This window comes from Cervus canadensis, chromosome 33 (assembly GCF_019320065.1).
Source record: "Cervus canadensis isolate Bull #8, Minnesota chromosome 33, ASM1932006v1, whole genome shotgun sequence".
NCBI lineage: Eukaryota > Metazoa > Chordata > Mammalia > Artiodactyla > Cervidae > Cervus > Cervus canadensis.
The window spans coordinates 32,713,086-32,735,109 of record NC_057418.1 but is presented as its reverse complement, the minus strand read 5'-3'; the positions used below and the strand labels follow the sequence as shown (position 1 = coordinate 32,735,109).

The following is a 22,024-nucleotide window of genomic DNA, read 5'->3' as shown; positions in this document are numbered from 1 at the left end:
TTTCTAAGAGCCAACACTGAATGAATGAACCCTAAGTTGTGTGTCAAATATTATTGTTAATAAGCAAAATCTGATAGAAAATCAACATTATGACCTTAAGTTTTACACATACATGCTTGCTTTAAATTTATATCAAAAGGTGATAATTTTATTCTATCTCAGTTGATTTTCTTTAATCAACAACTTGATAAAATGTATCTGTCCGTTGTGTATGAAGAGGGAAGTTCCTAAATATCCTCTAAGAGGAGTCATTGATTCAGAAGAGCCTGGGTTAAAACCCAGATAAATTCATTCATACCCCAGGAAGATAGGATCATTCTTTATGGTGCCACCTCAGGCACAAATACCAAAGGAACAGTGGCCGATTAGCTCACACCATTTACCAGTCAAGTTGTATTTTTCTTCAATCAGTAGCTCACTCCTAATTTAAGACTCTGGGATGGGACTTGCCGGGTGGTGCAGTGGATGAGAATCTGCCTGCCCGTGCAGGGGACATGGGTGTGATCCCTGGTGTGCGCAGATGCCACACGCCCGCTGCGCTCAGCCCGGGCATCGCAACTCCGGAGCCTGCGCTCTAGAGCCCTTACGTCACAGGAGAAGCCGCCTCGGTGAGGCGCCTGCGCACTGCGACGGAGAGCAGACATGCCTTTCGTAGCTAGAGAGTCCGCACGCACAGCCGTAAATACACGTAGAGTAAAACAAACAAACAAACTTAAAAAAGAGGTATCTAGGAAGACTCAAGTTTTCAAGTATCTATTTTGGGAAGTGAGAATTATTGGCATCCAGAAACTCGCTGGTGTATAGGAAAGAACTAAGTTTAAGGCTTATAATGGCGTAGATTGGGAAAGAGGTTGCAAATGGGAGTAATTTCCTCAAATTAGGAGGTGATATTGTAATAAGCATATTGTATACGAAGGAAATTTAGCTTACTATTTAAATTATTTAAATTTTAGCTTACTATTCAGACCTCTAAAGAGTCCTCTTTGAAGCATAATGTTTTTAAATGGAGGGATTTGTAATTCAAGAAGATACAACTTTTAATGTTTTTGACCATCTTGTTACTATATAATCATTTTATGTTTCCTGACAATTTGTTACTACTAATATATTCAGATGTGAACACATATAAAAAATATGTTTACTTGATAATACACATTTTTTAGTTTCACAAGTAGAAATTTCAAACTTCTAAGATAATGTAGGGTGCCCTTTGCTGTGGAGAGGATGGGATAGCAGGAGGAAAAAAAGCATTGATTTTAGTGGTTTAGAGACTTGAGTGCAAAACTCATTTCTTCCTGTTACTCATGTAAATTAGGTAAATTGTTTAACCTCCTGAGGCCTTAGTATATCAGGTTATGAAATGCCGATATGTATTAACGTCTATCTTAAAATGAAAAGGAAGTCAGCTGTGTCGGTGAAAGTACATTGTTAACATCATCATTATCATCAACCTACCCTCCTAGAATGAAGTGATTGCTTGGAAAGCAGGTATTGGAGGTGGAGAAGGACAGCTGAAAGGCTTTGTTGTATTCTGGCTTCAAGTTTCAAGGGCCTATTGTATATTTCTCATTCTACAGTCTTGAGTCACCCTAAGCCGTCAGTTGTGACCATCAGTATTTTTCTGCAAGTCAACCAACTTTGGCAGGGTTTAAGGAGCTTAAAGAAATGTTGATAATTTAGGATAGGCTTCAGTTTGGTGGTTATTCCTACCTTTCAGGCTCAGATCATAGGAAGCAGCGCCTCCGTGGTGCCGGTGCAGGCCTCGAGGTCTCGGGGCGCTACAGCTTGAACCTGCACCGGGACTCCCCATCAGACCGTCTGCCTCAAACCATTTGCCGTGGTGCCGATGCAGGTCTCGGGGCGCTACAGCTTGAGCCTGCGCCTGGACTCCCCATCAGACCATCTGCGTCAGCGCTCAAGCTCTGTAGGAACTTGTTGCGTGATGACCGCAGCCTTGGCTCTTCACCCGTTAGTTAGTTTGACCGTGGACGGCTCTATATCTGGCAATTTGTATTGTTGATACGGGGCTTCCCTGGTAGCTCAGACAGACACTGTTGGTGTGTGTGTTAGTTGCTCGGTCGTGTCCAACTCTTTGTGACCCCATGGACTGTATTCCTTCAGGCTCCTCTGTCCATGGAATTCTCCAGGCAAGAACACTGGAGTGGGTTGCCATTTCCTTCTGCAGGGGATCTTCCCAACTCAGGGATCAAACCTGCCTGCCTTGCAAGCAGATTCCTTACTGTCTGAGCCACCAGGGAAGCCCCAAAGAATAGGATACATATTCATTTACCACATGTAACTCAGTATATTACTTCTTGAACGTTCCATAATTTTATCTGTAAAATGAAATAAGAGTAACTCACAAGGCAATTTATATGGCTTAAATTTGAGACACTTTCAGTGTCTCAAAAAAAGTTAATCTTTTCTCATTTTTATCACAATTCATGTACCTTAACTTGCAATTATTAAATGTATTTTTGAAAGCTTAGCTAAAAGATTCTAAACAGCACTTTGATTTTATCTACTATAGGTATAGATTATATACTTTGTAATTTACCCATTTTAAACTAAAAAACATACTAGCTGATTTGCATTATGATCTACCAAGAAGGAAAACTTATTTTTCATTCTGAACTAAGAAAAACAAAATGTTCAGGTAGATCTGTCACACACAAAATATAATCTGTGCCAATAAAAAGAACTGTTAAATTATCCACTGTTTAGGATTAGCCAGCTTTCTTAATTAGCATGGATAATTGAGGCTTGACAGTTCTTAGTGGTATTATCATGAGTGTCTTTCAGATGCTAATTTCCTTTATTGTCCTTGATTAATTTGTAAGTAATTAGATGGAGTTTAGCAGTAACCTGATGTGTTCACTCTTCTTATTAATATAGGTTGAAATTCATAATTCTGAATACCTTGTAACCTCATTTTAATGTTCCGCCTGTAAATTCAAATGCTTGTTTATTATAGAAATGAGGATTAGTTGAATCTGGTTGGCCTCATTATATAAGTGCTTACTTGTTAAATTTTAATGTGCAGATGATGGGTACCAGGTACCTCATAGTACCAAGAAACCTCTGTATTACTTCCCTGAAGTAATGCTTTTAACATAGTTACTAACTAGCCTAAAAATGAGTTTTCTGTTTTTGAAACCTGACATAATTTTGCAATTGAGTTTGTACAAAGATTTTAGTTTTTGAAAATAATTAATCCCAAATTTATTTGTGACATGAAAACATTATGGAATGCTGCTCCTTGTGAACAGCCTCAATTAACCAGCTGCGTTTGGTTATATTCTTATTTCCTCTGCTTCCCTCAGCTTCCAGAACATTTCACCCCACTACGAGTAGTCTCCTATGGGCTGTGTGGAAATTTGGGTGCTATAACTTGCTTCCTGGAAGGAATGGCAGCATCATTTGTGTATATATCAGTCTCTCTCTTTTTTTTTTTTTCCCCAAAGTAATGTGGTGTGGTTCACATCTGTTTCCAAGGAACTATAGGTACTTTGAAGATTTCATTATTTTCCTGGAATCAGTTAGAAACCCAAGATATTTATTCAAGTGTTAAAATTTATATGCTGTTATGATAGTCCTTGGCTTTGCTGGTGGCTCAGATGGTAAAGAATCTGCCTGCAATGCTGGCGACCCGAGTTCAATCCCTAGGTTGGGAAGATCCCCTGGGAAAGGGCATGGCAACCCTTTCCAGTATTCTTGCCTGGAGAATCCCATGGAGGGAGGAGCCTGGCGGGCTGCAGTCCAGGGGGTCGCAAAGAGTCAGACTTGGCAACTGAGCGCGCACACACTGGGCTATCGTGACTGTTGAAAGAATAAATACATGTGAAAGGTTTGGAATTAATCTGATACAGGAAAGGCTATTTACTAAGAATTAGCTAATAAGAAATATAGAACCCTTGGCTCCTGGGTTGCTCACAGGTGATGAGTTGTAGGGCTGGAGGCACATTTGGGAACAGCTGGATGCTGCGTCACTCTGAGGTCGAGTTCTCCCAATGCAGGGTCTTCACCATCCTTTCATCAACGAGGCCTCTGGTCCCTCCAGTCTCTCCTGTCTGGACTAGGTTACTCCTCTACCACCCTATTCCCCAGCCCCAGGCATGGAACAGAAAAACTCAGCAAGTGTACATCTGAACCTTTAACTAATTGTTAAAGTTCACATTTAACTAATTGTTTCTCTAAGCCTCTGATTCTGCCTTCAAAAAAAAAAAAAATGCATGAGACTAGAGAACATCTCTAATACACAGATATGCATAAATTGTTACTTCAGCCATACCTAACAACCTGAATTTCCTGCAGATAGGCCTCTAGGACATAGGTAACATCAAGTGTCCCAGGGCAGAACTTAGGATCCCTTTGTTTCTCGTGAAGAAGTCTCTGTGTTCAGGGTTCTCCTCTGTGCCTAAATCATGCCGCTGCTGGTTCCCTGATCAACCCAAGGTATCCTGTCTGTGGGAGTGCCATGCCTCTGCACCTGTGTGTTTTCCCCAGTGTTACATAGTTGTGTTTATTCTTGTTTCCACCTGATTTTGTTCTGTTCAGCTGGCTGCTGAGTTTAGGCATTAGATTTTCCACAAACATTTCATTAGAAACTTGTTCTTTGAGTTTCTGACTCAGTGTTATAAGAAACTGAAGTCAGGACTGGTCAGTGCTCTGGAACCCTTCTCTTTTCTTAGTTGAATGTTGTTGCTTAGCACTCGGAATTCTTAGAGTCCTAATTTCATCTCTTTTTCGGTTTGAAAGTCAACAGGTGAGAACCAAATCCTGGAACGCCAATTGGATACAATAGAAACATAAGCATTTCTTAATTTGGGGCTGTACATAGTTTGAAGCTGACCACATTAAGATCAGTGAACAAATGGCAAAATGTTCATGGCTAAGTGGTATTTCATTGCGTGTGTGTGTGTGTGTTTGTGTATATATATATATATATATACGCCTACATATATGTCTCTGTACCTACATATATGTAGATATATGCCACAACTTCCTTGTCCATGCATATGTTAGTGGACACTTGGGTAATTTCCATACCTTGGCAATTACAAATAATGCTGCTGTAAACATTGGGCTATGGACACAGAGGTGCTTGTATCTTTTTGAATCCATGTTTTTATTTTTTCAGCTATATAACCAGAAATAAGATTGCTGGGTCATTTGTAGTTCTATTTTTAGAGTTTTGAGAAACTTCCATATGGTTTTCCACAGTGGACGCACCAATTTACATTCACAACAATGCTGTATGAGGATTCTCTTATCTCTACATCCTCACCAACATTTGTTTTTGTTTTCTGATGATAGTCATTCTGACAGGTGTGAGGTGTTACTTTACTGTGGTTTTGATTTGCTTTTCCTCCGTGATTAGCAAAGTTGAGCATCTTTTCACGTGCCTCTTGGCCATCTGCATTTCCTCTTTGGAAAAATGTCTATTCTGTATTTCTGTCAATTGTTTAATTGGGTTGTTTGGTTTCTTTGATATTGAGTTGTATGAGCTGTTTCTTGACGTTGGGTATTAACCTCTTACCAGTCATATCATTTGCAAATGTTTTCTTCTATTCAGTAACTTGCCTTTTCATTTTACCAATGATTTACAAACTGACCTCAGCAATCAGCAAATTATCCAAAAAACAAAGACACACACTGAGACACATGCATCTCCAAATAGACAGAACAAGAGGTCCTATAGCTTCGTTTTCCAAGCTTAGTTATGAATCAGATATCACAGTACAAAGCTCACTAGCTGTAACCAGTGGTTGGAGTAAGATTTTAAAAGGCTCTGTCACCACCCCCCCCACACACACTTTCTTTTTTTTTCTTTTTGTTTCAGGAATTAGAGATGGTCTAGATAAGTGATCCAGAGAGCTCTGGTCTAAAGGTATAGGAGGGGTTATTTCCTCAGGGCAAGAATTCTTTTTTTTTCCTCAGGGCAAGAGATTTTTTTTTTTCTTCAAGATTTCTCTGGAGTCTAAAGAATATTTTGACCATATTGTCAAAAATTGCATTTTTCTGTGACCATAGGTTTATAGCCAAAATTTAGACCAGATAGTGCTCAACTTGGCCCTGATAGCAAGGGCAGATTGGCCCCAGTAGGGATTGTCCCTTTGGGGAAGTAGGGGGTCTTAGTTTGATCAGCCGCAGGCTGTTGATTGCAGGAGGGAGTCCTGGATGTAAGGGAACTTCATTCCATGTTCCTATCCTGTGTCAATAAAGATCTAACATCTTTAGGCCATTTTTCTTATCATTGGATCATAGCTATAGATTGGCCAGTCGTCTGAAAGCATTTTTTTCCAAGGGGGTCCCAGGTAGGGTGTGGAACCTTAGAGGGAGCAGTTCCCATATTAGCTCCAATAGTTTGTACTAGACGTCTGCACACTCAAACCAACCAACCAAAGCAAACCAAACCAGAACTTCACCAGTGGGGAGTCATGTTCCAAATGAAACAAAAGGCAAAGAGATGCCCAGAAATCAAAAGCCAAGTGGCATAACTGCCAAACGTGACTTCCCAGTCCCACTAGACCTGCGGCCTGGCAGAGTCAGTGTTAGCAGCCTTTTCTAGTTCTGATATAGTTTCAAGTAATTTCTTGTTGGTTTCCTGCAAAGAAAGTGTTGTTTCCTCTTTTAGAACCTTCTAGATACCAATCAAAGTAAGCACTGCCGGCCTTTTCTAATTGTGCGGGCAAAAATATCAACCTTGGAATATCAAAAGAACCCCAATTTGGCCATTTGAGGTTGAGATCTCTTTTAGTATAATTTCTCCAATTAACTAGGTACTTGCAAGTATGAGCTCTGTACATATTGTACATGAATCCAGCTGGAGTGTTAATCAGAGGCTGGCTTTCTCACACCACTTTGTTTCTGTTTTTCAGAGATTCTGTTTCCCATTTTAAGCTGAATTTGTCAGGAATAAAAATCACGAGTGAACTTGTGTCGCGGGCCCATGTGCTGCTTGTGAGCTTAACTCCTCCAGGTCACCCCAGAGTCGTTTCAGCTCATCTTACGTGTCTCGGATTCCGCCTCAGGAAATCTAAGACCACCAGGGCTGCTCAGGTCGCTGAATGGCCAGTCCTTCTGTGCAACCCCCGGATGAGCAAGTATTTTAATTAACGAGTGGGTTTGCCTGTGGGACCACTGCACAGTATGAGGACTAGACCTGCATTATTCCTGTAAATTTCTCAGTCACCTGAGAAAACCTAAACTGGCTGGGAGGAATCTTGTCCCTTTTCTTTGGAGCAAAGCTCTCATAGATTCTCCTCATGTTTAACCCTGGCAAATTCTATAATGGCAGTCAAATTGAGGAAAAGTGTCAGATCAGCCTCTTCACCACTCAGTCAAGACCGTTCAGTTCCCTACAATGGAGCGACCTTGGCGTATTTCAGCCACGCCCTGGATATTCCTCATTTTTTTCTCCCAACCCAATACCTCTCCACTGGGTGGGTAATTCCCCAGGCATCTTTCAGCCAGTCCCCCACCCAATATCTTTTGACTGGGTGAGAATTTCTCAGTATCTTTCAACTGAGTCCCACTCAGTGTTTAGACCCATGAGTGGGTATCCCTCAGGTGTTTCATCCGCCCTCTCTCCCCCCAGTATCTTTCCTGCAAGGAGGGGGTGGGTAACTTGCTCCACCGCCAAATAAAACTCAGAATCTCAACCAACACGGGAGACTTCCCCAAATTTGTCTGCACTCGCCGAGGAGGCGGATGGGTGCAGGGGGCCGCTGCTGGTACCAAAGCTCCGGTTCCTCGTGGAGTCCAGTGAAGGAAGGAAGTCCGCTCTGGGCTGCTTCGTCGGTCGTCCTGTCGACTAAAAAAAGATGCACAACTTGAGAGTTGCGAGTTAAGTTTTATTTGAGGCGAAATGAGGACTGCAGCCTGGGAGGCAGCGTCTCTGATAGCTCTGAGAGACTGCTCCAAAGCAGCAGTGGGGAAGGCCACTATGTTAGGTTTTGGTGAAGGGGGAGTTCAATACCATTAGGCACTCATTTGATAAAAAGGTTTTTTGTTAGTCGTGGAGATCTGATGTCACCATGAAGGGATTTATTGCATTTCTTTGTTCAGTTCAATTGCTTAGTCCTGTCTGACTCTTTGAGACCCTGTGGACTGCAGCACTCCAGGCTTCTCTGTCCATCACCAACTCCCAGAGCTTGCTCAAACTCATGTCCATTGAGTCAGTGATACCATCCAACCATCTCATCCTCTGTCATCCTCTTCTCCTGCCTTCAATCTTTACCAGCATCAGGGTCTTTTCCAATGAGTCAGTTCTTTGCCTCAGGTGGCCAAACTATTAGAGCTTCAGTATCAGTCCTTCCAATGGATATTCAGGACTGATTTCCCTTAGGATTGACTGGTTGGATCTCCTTGCAGTCCAAGGGACTCTCAAGAGTCTTTTCCAACACCACAGTTCAAAAGTATCAATTTTTCAGCTCTTAGCCTTCTTTATGGTCCAGCTCTCACATCCTTACATGACTACTGGAAAAACCATTCAGTTCAGTTGCTCAGTCGTGTCTGACTCTTTGTAACCCCATTGACTGCATCATGCCAGGCTTCCCAGTCCATCACGAACTCCAAGGAGCAAGCATCTTTTAATTTTACGGCTGCAGTCACTGTCTGCAGTGATTTTGAAGCCCAAGAAAATAAAGTCTCTCACTGTTTCGTTTCCCCATCTATTTGCCATGAAGTGATGGGACTGGATGCTTCTGTAGATATGAGGAGATGCAAGGATTGAGATAATAAAATCTGTTTCTAGAAACATCCAACTGTCTGAAGACCTGTCCCACCAGAGTCCCTGGAGCACAGAGTGCCCCACCCTGAACTCCTTCAGGGATTGTTGAAGGTCAACAGCTGTAACAGCACAGGGTTCAGTCTCCTTAGAAGCAGATGGCAAATGCCTTTGTTGTTCAGTTCAGTCACTCAGTCATGTCTGACTCTTTGTGACCCCGTGGACTGCAGCACGCCAGGCCTGCCTGTCCGTCACCAACTCCCAGAGCTTACTCAAACTCATGTCCATCATGTCGGTGATACCATCCAACCACCTCATCCTCTGTCGTCCCCTTCTCCTCCTGCCTTCAATCTTTCCTAGCATCAGGGTCTTTTCCAATGAGTCAGTTCTTCGCATCAGGTGGCCAAACTATTGGAGTTTTAGTTTCAGCATCAGCCCAGTTACTATCATTTAAAGCTTATGAAAGTTGTTAAGGCTTCGATATAGCCAATTACATCCTCCAACCCCAGTGAAGGCGCACGTGCGCACACATACACACACACACACACACACACACACACACACACACACACACACACACACACACACACAAAGCTGATAAATGTTCATACCAGTAGAATACAGATCTTTGACCCATTGGGATCATACCAGTGGTAGATTGGTTAGGGTTACCTCTAATTTTTTTAACACGTATGACCTTAAATTCATGGGAATCCCAGGTTATACCTTTGTATCCATCCCTGTAGATGTCAAGGCCATAAATTAGTGCCACAAATCCACTGAGTTCCATACCAATCACTCTCTCTAAGGGTAATAATAGGCATAGTTCATAAAGTACCTAGCCTTGTCTCATAATTACCAGGTTGATCATTTTTAGTATGATTTAACTATTTCCAACATACTGCTACTGCTAAGTCACTTCAGTCATGTCCGACTCTGTGCGACCCCATCCCTGGGATTCTCCAGGCAAGAACACTGGAGTGGGTTGCCACTTCCTTCTCCCATGTATAAAAGTGAAAAGTGAAAGTGAAGTCGCTCAGTCATGTCTGACTCTTCGCGACCCCATGGACTGCAGCCTACCAGGCTCCTCCGTCCATGGGATTTTCCAGGCAAGAGTACTGGAGTGGGGTGCCATTGTCTTCTCCGACATAGTGGAGTTTTTAACATAGTGGAGTTTTTAAACTTAAATGTTTCCAACATAGTGGAGTTTTTAAACTTAAATGATCATAGCCTGGTGTTAACTATGTATATCCCCCCCATAATTGTGGGAGTTTTCCTTTTAATAGAGAGGCTAATTTTTTCATTGAGACTTAGCTTGTCACTCCAATTGAGTTTGAATGGCCCTAAGAGAAAACTTAAATCTATGGCCAGCATCAGAGCAGGTATTATTAATTGGCCAGATGAGAGGATCCCATCTAGTAATATCATGAATAAATAGAATAGGACTGAACACTCATCTAAATAAATTTCCTCAGGGGTATCCAATCAGAGCCCTAGAGATCCAGTCCACCAAGGTAACTCCGAAGTACTAGACACAGGTAATTGGCCACAACCCAACAACTGGATTGAGTTTTAAAGCAGCATAGAATCATGTCCCTGATAGAAAACATTTGCTTGATAGGCATAGGTCCAAGGATTCAGGAAAACAGTATAAATGATCAAACAAGTCAGATCAGCGTCTTGGGCAAGCTGTCTACTTCTGATGTCATCTTCTTCTTGTCCTAGTGTAATGTAGTTTCCTCTGTTTGAGTGTTGTTTTAAGGTGAGTTTGAGGTCAGCAGGCTCCTCTATAGACCTGTCCAGCTTAGGGGACTTTGGAAGTGGGAGTAAATCCACTTTGTTGTTCAGTCATTGGCAATGCTCTTGGTAAGTGCCAATTTGTAGTTGACAGTTCTTTGGACATTCTAATAGAGCATGAAAAAATAAAAGAGTTAGTAGAATAAGAGGATAATCATAAAATATATTGTATTTTTTATACCGTGCATGGATGTCATAGGATTTTTTTAAGATTTTTCAGTATTTAGTAATGATATGACAAATTAATTTTAAGTGAAAGTGTTTTCTTTGCATATAAAATGCATGTCATCTGAGCAGTGGCAGTGTATCTGGGTGTGTCATCACTTTTGCCTGATAAACCTTTTATGATTCTATTATTTTATAAAAGTATATTGCTTTTCATTTTCCATGATGAAAATATAATAATGTAACTTTTATGAAATGTACTTGCGGGATATGTGAAGTAGAGGAGAGTCTGTTTTCATTTATTTTTCTAATACAGAATTTCAGAGGCAGAATAATTTCCTTTTTGGCATCCAGTGGGTTAATCCTTCATGAAACTAAACCCCATTTTTATATTAAAATTGCTTTGAAAAATATGCTTTAATTGAAATCCTATCTAAGGGTAAAATTATGTTATTGATTATGATCAAAATACCCCAGACAGTGATGAATTCATCAATTCCTGTTTCAGTGGTGTTATAAATCTTTTAGTAGGAGCTGGAGAATGTGAACAAGATGAATATTTTCAAATTACAGTGGCACATTACTTATTATGTGTAACTTTCTTAATCTGTATACTGTGCAGGAATGGAAATGGCTTTTAAGAAGCAATGTAGTAAAGTGGCTTACAGTGTTATCTATGTCACAAATCAAACTGGAATGAAACTTGTTTCAATATAAACTTTAAAAATGTGAATCAGGAAGCTGACTGAACAGTGTATTTATGTTAAAGGAAGAAAGGCATAAAGTATATACTTTTTAAGTACATTTAAAAAGGAATATTAGTTGCAACTGCAGAATAGCTGTCCCTTGAATTCACATAACCAAGGAAGATATTTTAACACTTTAACTTCCTACTATATTATAAAGATGTAAGAAATTATAAATGATTAACCCATAAAAAGTTATACTTTTTTAAAGTCACTAACCATGTATGTAACTTGGAGAATTTTCAAGGTTCTTACAACTTGGTTCTTTGCATCTATATATGTAGGTATATGTTTACATCTCTATTTATCTACCTGCCTACCTATCTCCATAGAATATGCTATTCATTGCATTTTCCATCAAAAAAGTGATAAGACCTGTGTTTGTTTTAAATGTTTAAAAAACTTTTAAGTGCAATTACCTAGTTAAATTTTTTTCTTAAGCTCAAATTGTATTAAGAAATACAATTTGTCCTGAGTTATACTTGCAATCCAGGTGGTTTATGTGATTTTGGTATGTTAAATACCTGATTGTCAGTCAGTTTACTGAGAATGGAATGTGTAGAGATTTACGTTCAAATCATAAGATTATCTTGTATAAGGTTTACATGGCAATGAGTGCTGAATGCTCAGTTTGTTTTATTATAAGTAAATATTATATTACTATCATTGGCTACAATACGTGAGACCTGGGTTCAGTTCCTGGGTTGGGATTGAATACTGGCAACTCACCAGTATTCTTGCCTGGAGAATCCCCAGGGATGGCGGAACCTGGTGGGCTACAGTCCCTGGGGTTGCAAAGAGCTGGATACAACCGAGCAACTAAGCATAGCAGAGCACAGCCCAGGCTCCTCCCAAAAATTTTCTTAAGAATATCTTTGCATAGAGAGCTATTCTTGACCGAAGAAAGTTGAATAGATACAGTCCCTGTCCACTAAAAAGTAATTAAGATCAGAATAGTATGTTGTAAGTAGTGTATAGTAATGAGTAACTATGGAACCAGTGTGCAGAGTGGTAATTTTAAGTGCACCTGGTTAAATTTCAGCAGGACTTAAGAGTGATGCACCATGCAAGTGTTTGATTTTGTCGCAAGAGTTGGCAGTGTGTTGCATTCTTTATGTAAACAACTTCAAAATCTCAGAATTATTCTCATAGTATTTTATGTTAGTATTTTTTTTTTCTGAATTCTAAAATTTTACTAAGTACATCATCTCTTTCCAATAATTATGTGAGATAGAAACACATATCATTTCAGATTTGGAGTGGCAGAAACTGAAATGTTCAGATGATAGTGTTACCTAATAATTTGGCATTTGTTTTGGGCCCAGAACTCTCTTCAGAGAAGGCACCCCACTCCAGTCCTCTTGCCTGGAAAATCCCATGGTTGGAGGAGCCCGGTAGGCTGCAGTCCATGGGGTCGCTAAGAGTTAGACAGACTGAGTGACTTCACTTTCACTTTTCACTTTCACGCATTGGAGAAGGAAATGGCAACCCACTTCAGTGTTCCTGCCTGGAGGATCCCAGGGACGGGGGAGCCTGGTGGGCTGCCGTCTGTGGGGTCGCACAGAGTCAGACACGACTGAAGCGACTCAGCAGCTGCGGCAGCAGCAGAACTCTCTTGACCTTACCATCCCCACGAGTGACTGAACTGTAACAGGAGGGCAGAGTCATGGTGAGAGTGCTCAGGTTGACAGACAACATCGAGAGTCCCTCACTCATTTTTGTGGGGGCTTTTTTGCTATAGGTATTTTGCAGATGTTTTCTTTCAGTCATTTTAATTTACTGAGTTTAATTTGTTTAATTATAGTAGAGAATATGCCAAAATCTAGATTTAAATGTGAATAACATAAATAGCCTGAATATCTCCCATATCTTAACTCTCTAAACACATGAAATTTGTTCTTGTATATGGTTATGGTGTCACCATTATGGAGTTCATTAAGCAGAATACTGTTACTAATGACAAGTAATAATTTACTGAGCACGTTTTTTTGGTCAGAGGAACTGCCCTCTGAAGGCATTTCCAATTTCCCATAATCTCAACACTTTACTCCATTGCTCTGTCTCTATAGCAGCATGTGTCATCGATTCCACTATAATGGTTGACTTTCCAGATCCCTGTAGAATTTTTGTTTGTTTGCTTTTTTGTTTGCTGTATTCATATGGGCTAACAACAAGGAGATCAGTCCTGGGTGTTCATTGGAAGGACTGATGTTGAAGCTGAAACTCCAACACTTTGGCCACCTGATGCGAAGAGCTGACTCATTTGAAAAGACCCTGATGCTGGGACGGATTGGGGGCAGAAGGAGAAGGGGATGACAGAGGATGAGATGGTTGGATGGCATCACCAACTAGAGGGACATGGGTTTGTGTGGACTCTGGGAGTTGGTGATGGACAGGGAGGCCTGGCATGCTGCAGTTCACGGGGTCGCAAAGAGTCGGACACGACTGAGTGACTGAACTGAACTGAACAACAGAGCTTCTGATTTCAGGCCAGGAGTTGGACTGTCAGGCATTCACAAATTAACTAGGTCCATTTGACCCTGATGCTGGGGAAGATTGAAGGCAGAAGGAGAAGGGTACGACAGGATGAGATGGTTGGATGGCATCACCGATTCAATGGACATGATTTGAGCAAACTTCGGGAGGGGATGAGGGACAGGGAACCCTGGTGTGCTGCAGTCCAGGGGGTCGCAGAGAGTTGGACACGACTGAGCGACTGAACGGCAACAATTTGGAATCAGGCTTCTGGAACATGCAGCTGTGCTAATAAGTCGCTTCAGTGGTGTCTGACTCTGTGGGACCCTAAGGACTGTAGACCACCAGGCTCCTCTGTCTGTGGGATTTCCCAGGCAAGAATATTGGAGTGCGTTCCTGTGCCCTCTTCCAGGGGATCTTTCTGATCCAGGGATTGAATCTGTATCTCTCATATCTCTTGCATTGACAGACGGGTTCTTTACCACTAGCACCACGGGGGTAGCCCCCTGGGACATGTACATCCAGCACTAATTTCTGTTATATGAATGCCATAGACTTTATATATAATCTAGAAATCAAAACATAGACCCTTAGGATTTTAGTGAAAAAAAAATCACATTCTGAAGTTTTAACTTCATATGGTGTTTATTGCTTAATATTGATATTAAGCAAGGACATCACTGTTTTATCTCTCTACCCCAGGAAAACACGTTATGCCCACCCTAGGACAATTTTCAAGCATGACCATATGCATATGCCTCAATATAGACTGGAATAAATACATTCTAATTTCCTGTTGTTATATACTTTATTGTGTCTCCTTCAAAGAAATATGATGATATATGAATAACACTGACAAAAATGTTGCTCCAGCCTTATGTTAATGTGAAATTATGACTAAGAATTAAAGTTTTGGGGAGAAAACTCTAAGTTTATAGTCCTCAAAGCAAGCATAATTCATGTAGACTGCATAAACAGTATATATTAAGGCATACATTTTACTGCATATCTGCTAATAAGAAGATGCTACATATCTGCGTCCAATAGGCTGAGTTACAGTTGCTGTGGGGGCCATAATTTTGAAGTCTTCATCTGCATGTTAAATTCTCAAATGTAACATGCCAGTAACATAATATTTTTATAGGATATATTATTTGATCCTAATAGTTTGGTAGGTAAGAAAGTTTTTGTGTGTGTGTGTGTGTTTTTTCTTTTTAGGATAAGAGAAAGTTAATAAAAATGGAATTTAAAAAAAAATGCCATATTAGAAAATGTAAAAGTACGGGCATTTCTGCATCAATTAAGAAAACAGTAGTAAAACCTGCTTTACCATTCTCTGTACACTAAAGAATGTTATCCTTAGAGGTTTTATCCAGATAATGCTAGAATATACCATATCACAAATATCTTTAGAACCAGTAACATTGCAAGGACTTTGATATCCCACAGCCCACACTCTTCACCTGCTTATCTAAAAACTGAAGTCCAGATGGGCTCAGTGTTTCATCCTAGATCACACAATGAGTTCATGGCCAAGTTGGAACTCTAAATGGTATTTTATGGCTTCCTGCTCAGTGCTTGAGTTGTTTCTACTGCCCTTATTTTTACAGTAGCTGATTATTAATTATCTTTCACGGGGTTTTGATGATAACTGTTACATACAGTAGATACATATTTCATGAAATAGACATTATAAATTTGTGACGCATCCACTTTATTTCTGACTTGAAGTGACTTAAATGTGGAACATTAATGTAAAAATGCTCAGGAACTCCTGGAAGCACTTCAGACAGCTGTATTTAAATTCTCCTTTGAACATAATCTTTAACATTGACCAAAAATAAATAAGTAGAAACTCTTATATTTCCTAGTTCTGTGAAGCATATGGAAATTTCTTTAAATGTATTAGTTTGCAAAACTAGAAAACAACAATTAAGAAACAAAATGGAAATATGCCTTAGCTTTCACTTTTCTTATTTGATGAAGAAATGGTATATACAAGTCAGTTGAAACACACAGGCAAAGCTTCGTTGTTATTTAAAATGAGAGAAAAGAGGAGACCCTTAAAATCCAGAGTTCTGTGGAGTGGTCCTTGGTGGTGGTTCATCAGGTGAGTTATCTGGTTCCTGCTTAGGCAGCCTCTGCACTGTTCCTAGCGATCCTCTTCAGTAGACTGGCTCCTTGGGTAGCTGTTCCCTTTTGCTATCCTTCTAGAGAACTGTACCCATGACAGAGAGACTCTGAGAACATCAAAGTGTTGACTTTAAAGTCTTTTAAAGTTAACAAATTTTTCATAGAAGTAAAGTTGCTGGGTGGAATTTATCATTGTGGAATTTTGCTATATGCAATTCTAAAACTTTTGGATAGCATCATGCTTTTTCAGTAGATGAAGCATGCATTCTTTGCCCTGAAAACTTCTAAAAGGACTCTTTCAGTGCTTAGCTTCTTGTATTTTTCTAAAATTTTAGTATTAATAATTGTTGGAATAATTAAATGAGTGGAATAAAAATAGTTGTTGATTAATTAAATTTTGTTGTTGTTGTTGAATCACTCAGTCACATTCAATTCTTTGTGACCCCGTGGACTGCAGCATGCCAGGCTTCTCTGTCTTTCACTAGCTCCCGGAGTTTGCTCAAACTCATTGTGTCCATGATGCCATCCAACTATGTGTCCATGATGCCATCCAACTATCACATTTGCTTAAATTTGATTTTAAGGAGCTTTGTTAGTATAGAGTGGGGATTTTAATCATACCCGTGTGTGATTATTACTGCAGCAGAATCGATAATTTATTTGCAATACTGAACAAATATACTTATCAAATAAACAGAATGCCATGCACACCAAACAAATCTCTGTTGAATTAGAAACTAAATCTTCTATAGCAGAGGTCCTCAACCTCCAGGATCTGATGCCTGGTGTTCGGAGGTGGAGCTTATGTAATGATAATAGAAATAAAATTCACGATAAACGCAACACACTTGAACCACATCGAAATCATCCCCATCCCTCCACCACCCCATCTGTGGAAAAGTTGACCTCCACAAAACCAGTCTCTGGTGCCAAAAAGTTTGGGAACCCCTGTTCTATAATACTGACTGTGTTGAGGATGTGATAATCAACTATGGATAATTGTATCAACTTATTCATTCTTTTGCTCATTCATGTGTTCTTGCTAATTTTCAAAAAGTGTTTATTAGGCATCTTCCATTGCTAGACACTGTACCAGGTGCTATGGGTATGATATGAACGGGGATGTCAGAAATACAGCACCTGTCTTCAAGGAGCAATAGGATTAAACCCAAACAAGTGTAGGCAATGTCATAAGGGTCTATAAGGAAGTGTGAGGAAAGGCGTTCTGAGGGAGTGACAGTATAGCTGACCTCAGAACTAACAATTAAAAAAAAAAAAGAAGAAGGAAATGTAGATGTGTACCTCTTGAGAAACGTGTATGCAGGACAAGAAGCAACAGTTAGAACCAGCTGGACATGGAACAGTGGACTGGTTTCAAACTGGGACAGGAGTACGTCAAAGCTGTACATTGTCACTCTGTTTATTTAACTTAATACATCAATTTAAATGCCGGCCCAGATAAAGCTCAAGCTGAAGTCAAGATTGCTGGGAGAAATATAAAAAACTTCAGATATACAGATGATACCACCCTAATGTCAGAGATTGAAGAGAAACTAAAGAGCCTCTTGAAGAAGGTGAAAGAGGAGAGTGAAAATGCTGGCTTGAAACTCAACATTCAAAAAATGAAGATCACAGCATCCAGTTCCATCACTTCATGGAAAATAGATGGTGACAAAATGAAAACAGTGACAGACTTTATTTTCTTGGTCTCCAAAATCACTGTGGATAATTACTGCAGCCATGAAATTAAAAGACACTTGCTCCTTGGAAGGAAAGCTGTGGCAAACCTAGACATCATATTAAAAAGCAGTCATCACTTTGCTGACAAAGGTCCATCTAGTCAAAGGTATGGTTTTTTCCAGTAGTCTTGTAAAGATGTGAGAGCTGGATGATAAAGAAGGCTGAGTGCTAAAGAAACTGATGCTTTTGAACTGTGATGCTGGAAAAAAGTCCCTTGGACAGCAAGGAGATGAAACCAGTCAATCCTAAAGGAAATCAACCCTGAATATTCATTGGAAACACTGATACTGAAGCTGAAGCTTCAATACTTTGGCTACCTGATGGGAAGAGCCAACTTATTGGAAAAGAACCTGATGCTGAGAAAGAAAGGCAGGAAGAGAAGAGGATGATAGAGGGTGAAATGGTTGGATGGCATCACCGACTCAATGGACATGAGTTTGAGCAATCTCTGGAGATTGCGAAGGACAAAGAAGCCTGGCGTGCTACATAAAGTTCATGGGGTCGCAAAGAGTTGGACAAGACCTAGCAACTGCACAACACCACCAACTATCTGAAGAAGAGTAGAAGGAACCTGCCCAAAGCTTGTGGTGGGAGAAATACCTGGGGATGCATGTCTGGGGCTGATAAAAAGGCAGTGTGGCCAGAATGTTAAGGGGGGGAAGAGTGTATGACCTGAGGTTGGACCATGTCAGAAGGGGCCAGATAATGGAAGGACTTTGTGCTTAGTTGATCATTCCTGGCTGACTCTTTTCAACTCCATGGACTGTAGCCTGCTAGACTCCTCTGTCCATGGAATGTTTCAGGTAAGAATACTGGAGTGTGTTTCCATTTCCTACTCCAGAGATCTTTCTGACCCAGGAATTGAACGCATATCTCCAACTGCTCCTGCATTGAAGGCAGATTCTTTACCACTGAGTTACCTAAATTGGAGATAAATGCCTATGAAGAGGCATGTAAACTATTGTAGAGCTAGGTGGGGATGGTGGTGGCATTATGTGTTCTCCAGGGCAAATGCCTTGGTTGGAGAAGTGCAATGGTTAAAGGGGGCAGGTGAGGACGAAAGGAAGCTTTTGGGAACTTGGACTGGAGTGCTGTGGTGAAGATGGTGCTAACAGGTCAGGCAATTCAGGTAGTGTTGCAGGTAAGAGCCAAATTCTCACTCATTGATGGATCTGTTTCTTTGACTTTAACCTTTGTTTTTACATTGCTTTTATTATTATAATCATACATAATGACCCCAGCCTCAGGGAACCCTGCCTCTCTGCCTGAAAAGATTAACACGTCTCCTCCCTAATGACCAGCCTCAGGGAACCCTGCCCCTCTGTGTAAAGAGATGAACACATCCCCTGCCTGCAATATTTGACCTCTGGGAAGTTCCCCTGGAGAAGGGAATGGCTTGGAGAGTTCCATGGACAGAGAAGACTGGTGGGCTACGTGTAATCCATGGGGTTGCAAAGAGTAGGACACAACTGAGTGACTAACTCTTTCACTTTGACTTACGTACAATGCAGGAGACCCTGATTTGGGTTCCTTGGGTTTGATCCCAGGGTAGGAAGATCACCTGGAGAAGGGAATGGCAACTATCTTTTGCATCTTTGCCTGAAAAATCCCATGGACAGAGGAGCCTGGCAGGCAACAGTCCATGGGGTCACTAAGAGTAGGACAGGATTGAGCAACTAACACTTCCCTGAGGTTGGCCATTCTAGAAGATATTTATAAAATAATGGTCTTTACTTTTTCAGTTTTACCTCTTCTCTGTTCTATAAAAGAACCTGGCATCCAGACTCTGAGAAGATGGTTGTTTTGAGACATTAGTCTGCCATCTTCTAGGTCAGCCAGCTTTCTAAATACAGTCATATTTCTTGCCTCAACACATTGTCTCTTGGATTTACTGGCCTGTTGTGTGGTGAGCAGCCCGAGCTTAGTCTTTGAAACAGTAGAAGTGATGATGAATATGCAGGGCATGTGAAGGAGAGGTTAATAGATGACACTCACCCTTTTAGCTTAAGTAATGGGATGTAAAATGAGGTAATGAGTTAATTCACTGGAATCTGAATTTCTGGGGGAAGACCAGGTCACAGTTCATGAGTGAGTGAGTGAGTGAAGTCGCTCAGTCATGTCCAACTCTTTGTGACCCCATGGACTGTAACCTACCAGGCTTCTCAGTCCATGGAACTTTCCAGGCAAGAATACTAGAGTGGGTTGCCATTTCCAGGGGATCTTCCTAACCCAGGGATTGAACCCGGGTCTCCTGCATTGTAGGCAGACGCTTTACCGGTTGAGCCACCAGGGAAGCCCTCACAGGTCATAAATAGCCAATGTTTTCCATCTTGTCTTCCAGCTTCATTTCATTGGTAGTCACTGCCTAGAGTCTTAGACTGATAAAGATCTTAAAGTTCATAGGATATTTCATGATCAACTAATTTGAAAAAATACTGAGAATGAATTGTGCTTGTCTATATCCTAATTCAGTTCTTGTTGACTCTTAAGTTAACTCTGACATTCATAGCTGAAAAATTGCCAATAGCTTAAAGTTTATACAATGGCAATTGCTGGTGAGTCCTAACTATGTTCCGGGTGTTATTCTAAGGGTACAGTCTACTTTATGTTTTTTAACCTTGAGTGTAGATTAGCATTTAGAATGATATAGGTTGATATTGAACTCTCTCCTGTTCAAGAAGAATTGATATTAATTGAGCCTAACATGTCTTTTAATAGCGAGACTTTTTTATCTATAATGTGAATTCTTGGTGTATATGGACCTTGAGGGGTACACTGTGACATGCCACTAATATTCTAAATTACTATTAGTGGATAATTAAAAGTCAGTTTACATCTCGGTCAGTATAGTTATCTCTCATTTATGAGTGTATGTGTGTTTGTAATTATTGGTTTGCAGCTCATATTCAATGTAAATGGATTGTAGCTGAAGCTTTGAGGAGAAAATGCCATATGGGATTACAGTTTAATGATGACCCAAGTCTGCCTCTCATTTTCTGTGTATCCATCTCAAAGCACCAAAGACCTCCCAAGTAATTGAATCTATCCTTTTTGTGATTGAATTCCAAAGGGGCTTGCTGTAATTCCTTTATATACATATATATATATATTTTTTTCTGTTGTAACCATAAAATTAAAATAATTAATTAAAAAAAATTAAGATTATTTTTCTCAATGCTGTAACTTACTAAACTTTCTTTAGAAGTAAGTTCCATGTGACCATTCATAAAAGCTAAGGGACAATATGCTTTGCTTTACTTGCTAATTGGGGCTTCCTTGGTGGCTCAGATGGTAAAGCATCTGCCTGCAATTTGGGAGACCCAGGTTCGATCCCTGGGTTAGGAAGATCCCCTGGAGAAGGAAATGGCAACCCACTCCAGTACTCTTGCCTGAAAAGTTCCTTGGACATAGGAGCCTGGTCGGCTACAGTCCATGGGGTTGCCAAGAGTCGGACTCAACTTCAATTTCTTTATTTGCTAATTGGTATTAATTTGTGTATTCTTTCTCTTTGTAAATACTCAAAAATAAAGAAGATATGACTATGTCTGTATGATTAAATATATAAGCTCTTCAGTAAAGTTTCAGGAGGCAAAAAAGTCCCTACTGTTTCCTTTTTAAATGTTGGAATGCAATGCAGGAGACTCAGGTTTGATCCCTGGGTTGGGAAGATCCCCTGGAGAAAGGAATGGCTAGCCCACTTCAGTATTCTTGCCTGGGAAATCCGATGGACAGGGGAGTCTGGTGGGCTACAGTCCCTGGGGTGGCAAGAGTCTGATACAACTTAGTGACTAAACCACCATCACCACATTACAACCATTAAGCACAATCTACTAAGGAAATTTTTAAATATCCATAAATCAATCAAACTTTGATTGTACTTTTTTAGCTAAATGGATGCCAGATAGTATTCATTCAATAAAAATGAGATCAACTATTTAAGGCCTAACAACTTCGCTTTAGGTAAGAATGCCAAAATCATTTATATAATAATAAATTCTGTATCTTTTTATTATTTTTGAAACATTTTCTGTGGAAGTTTAAAAAAGCATCTTTTAAATTTACTTCAATAAAAGATCAATAGCATTTTAATTAGTTAAATTTATTTTGTAATAATTATACATACAGAATTGGTTAGAAAATCGTATTTGGGTTTATTAAAAGACTAGAACATTCTTTTAGTATGGAAATAATGTAAGTTTCTGTTTATTAAGGAAACATTGAAAATTGGTTTTCTCTT

The 22,024-nt window shown here is 40.2% G+C and overlaps 1 protein-coding gene across 4 annotated transcripts in view; it reads left to right on the top strand.

The window, feature by feature from the left end:
- The window catches only part of PRKN (parkin RBR E3 ubiquitin protein ligase), a 1,211,540-nt gene that overhangs the window by 54,272 nt on the left and 1,135,244 nt on the right, over positions 1-22,024 (top strand). The gene's annotated exons all lie outside the window — the stretch shown is intronic.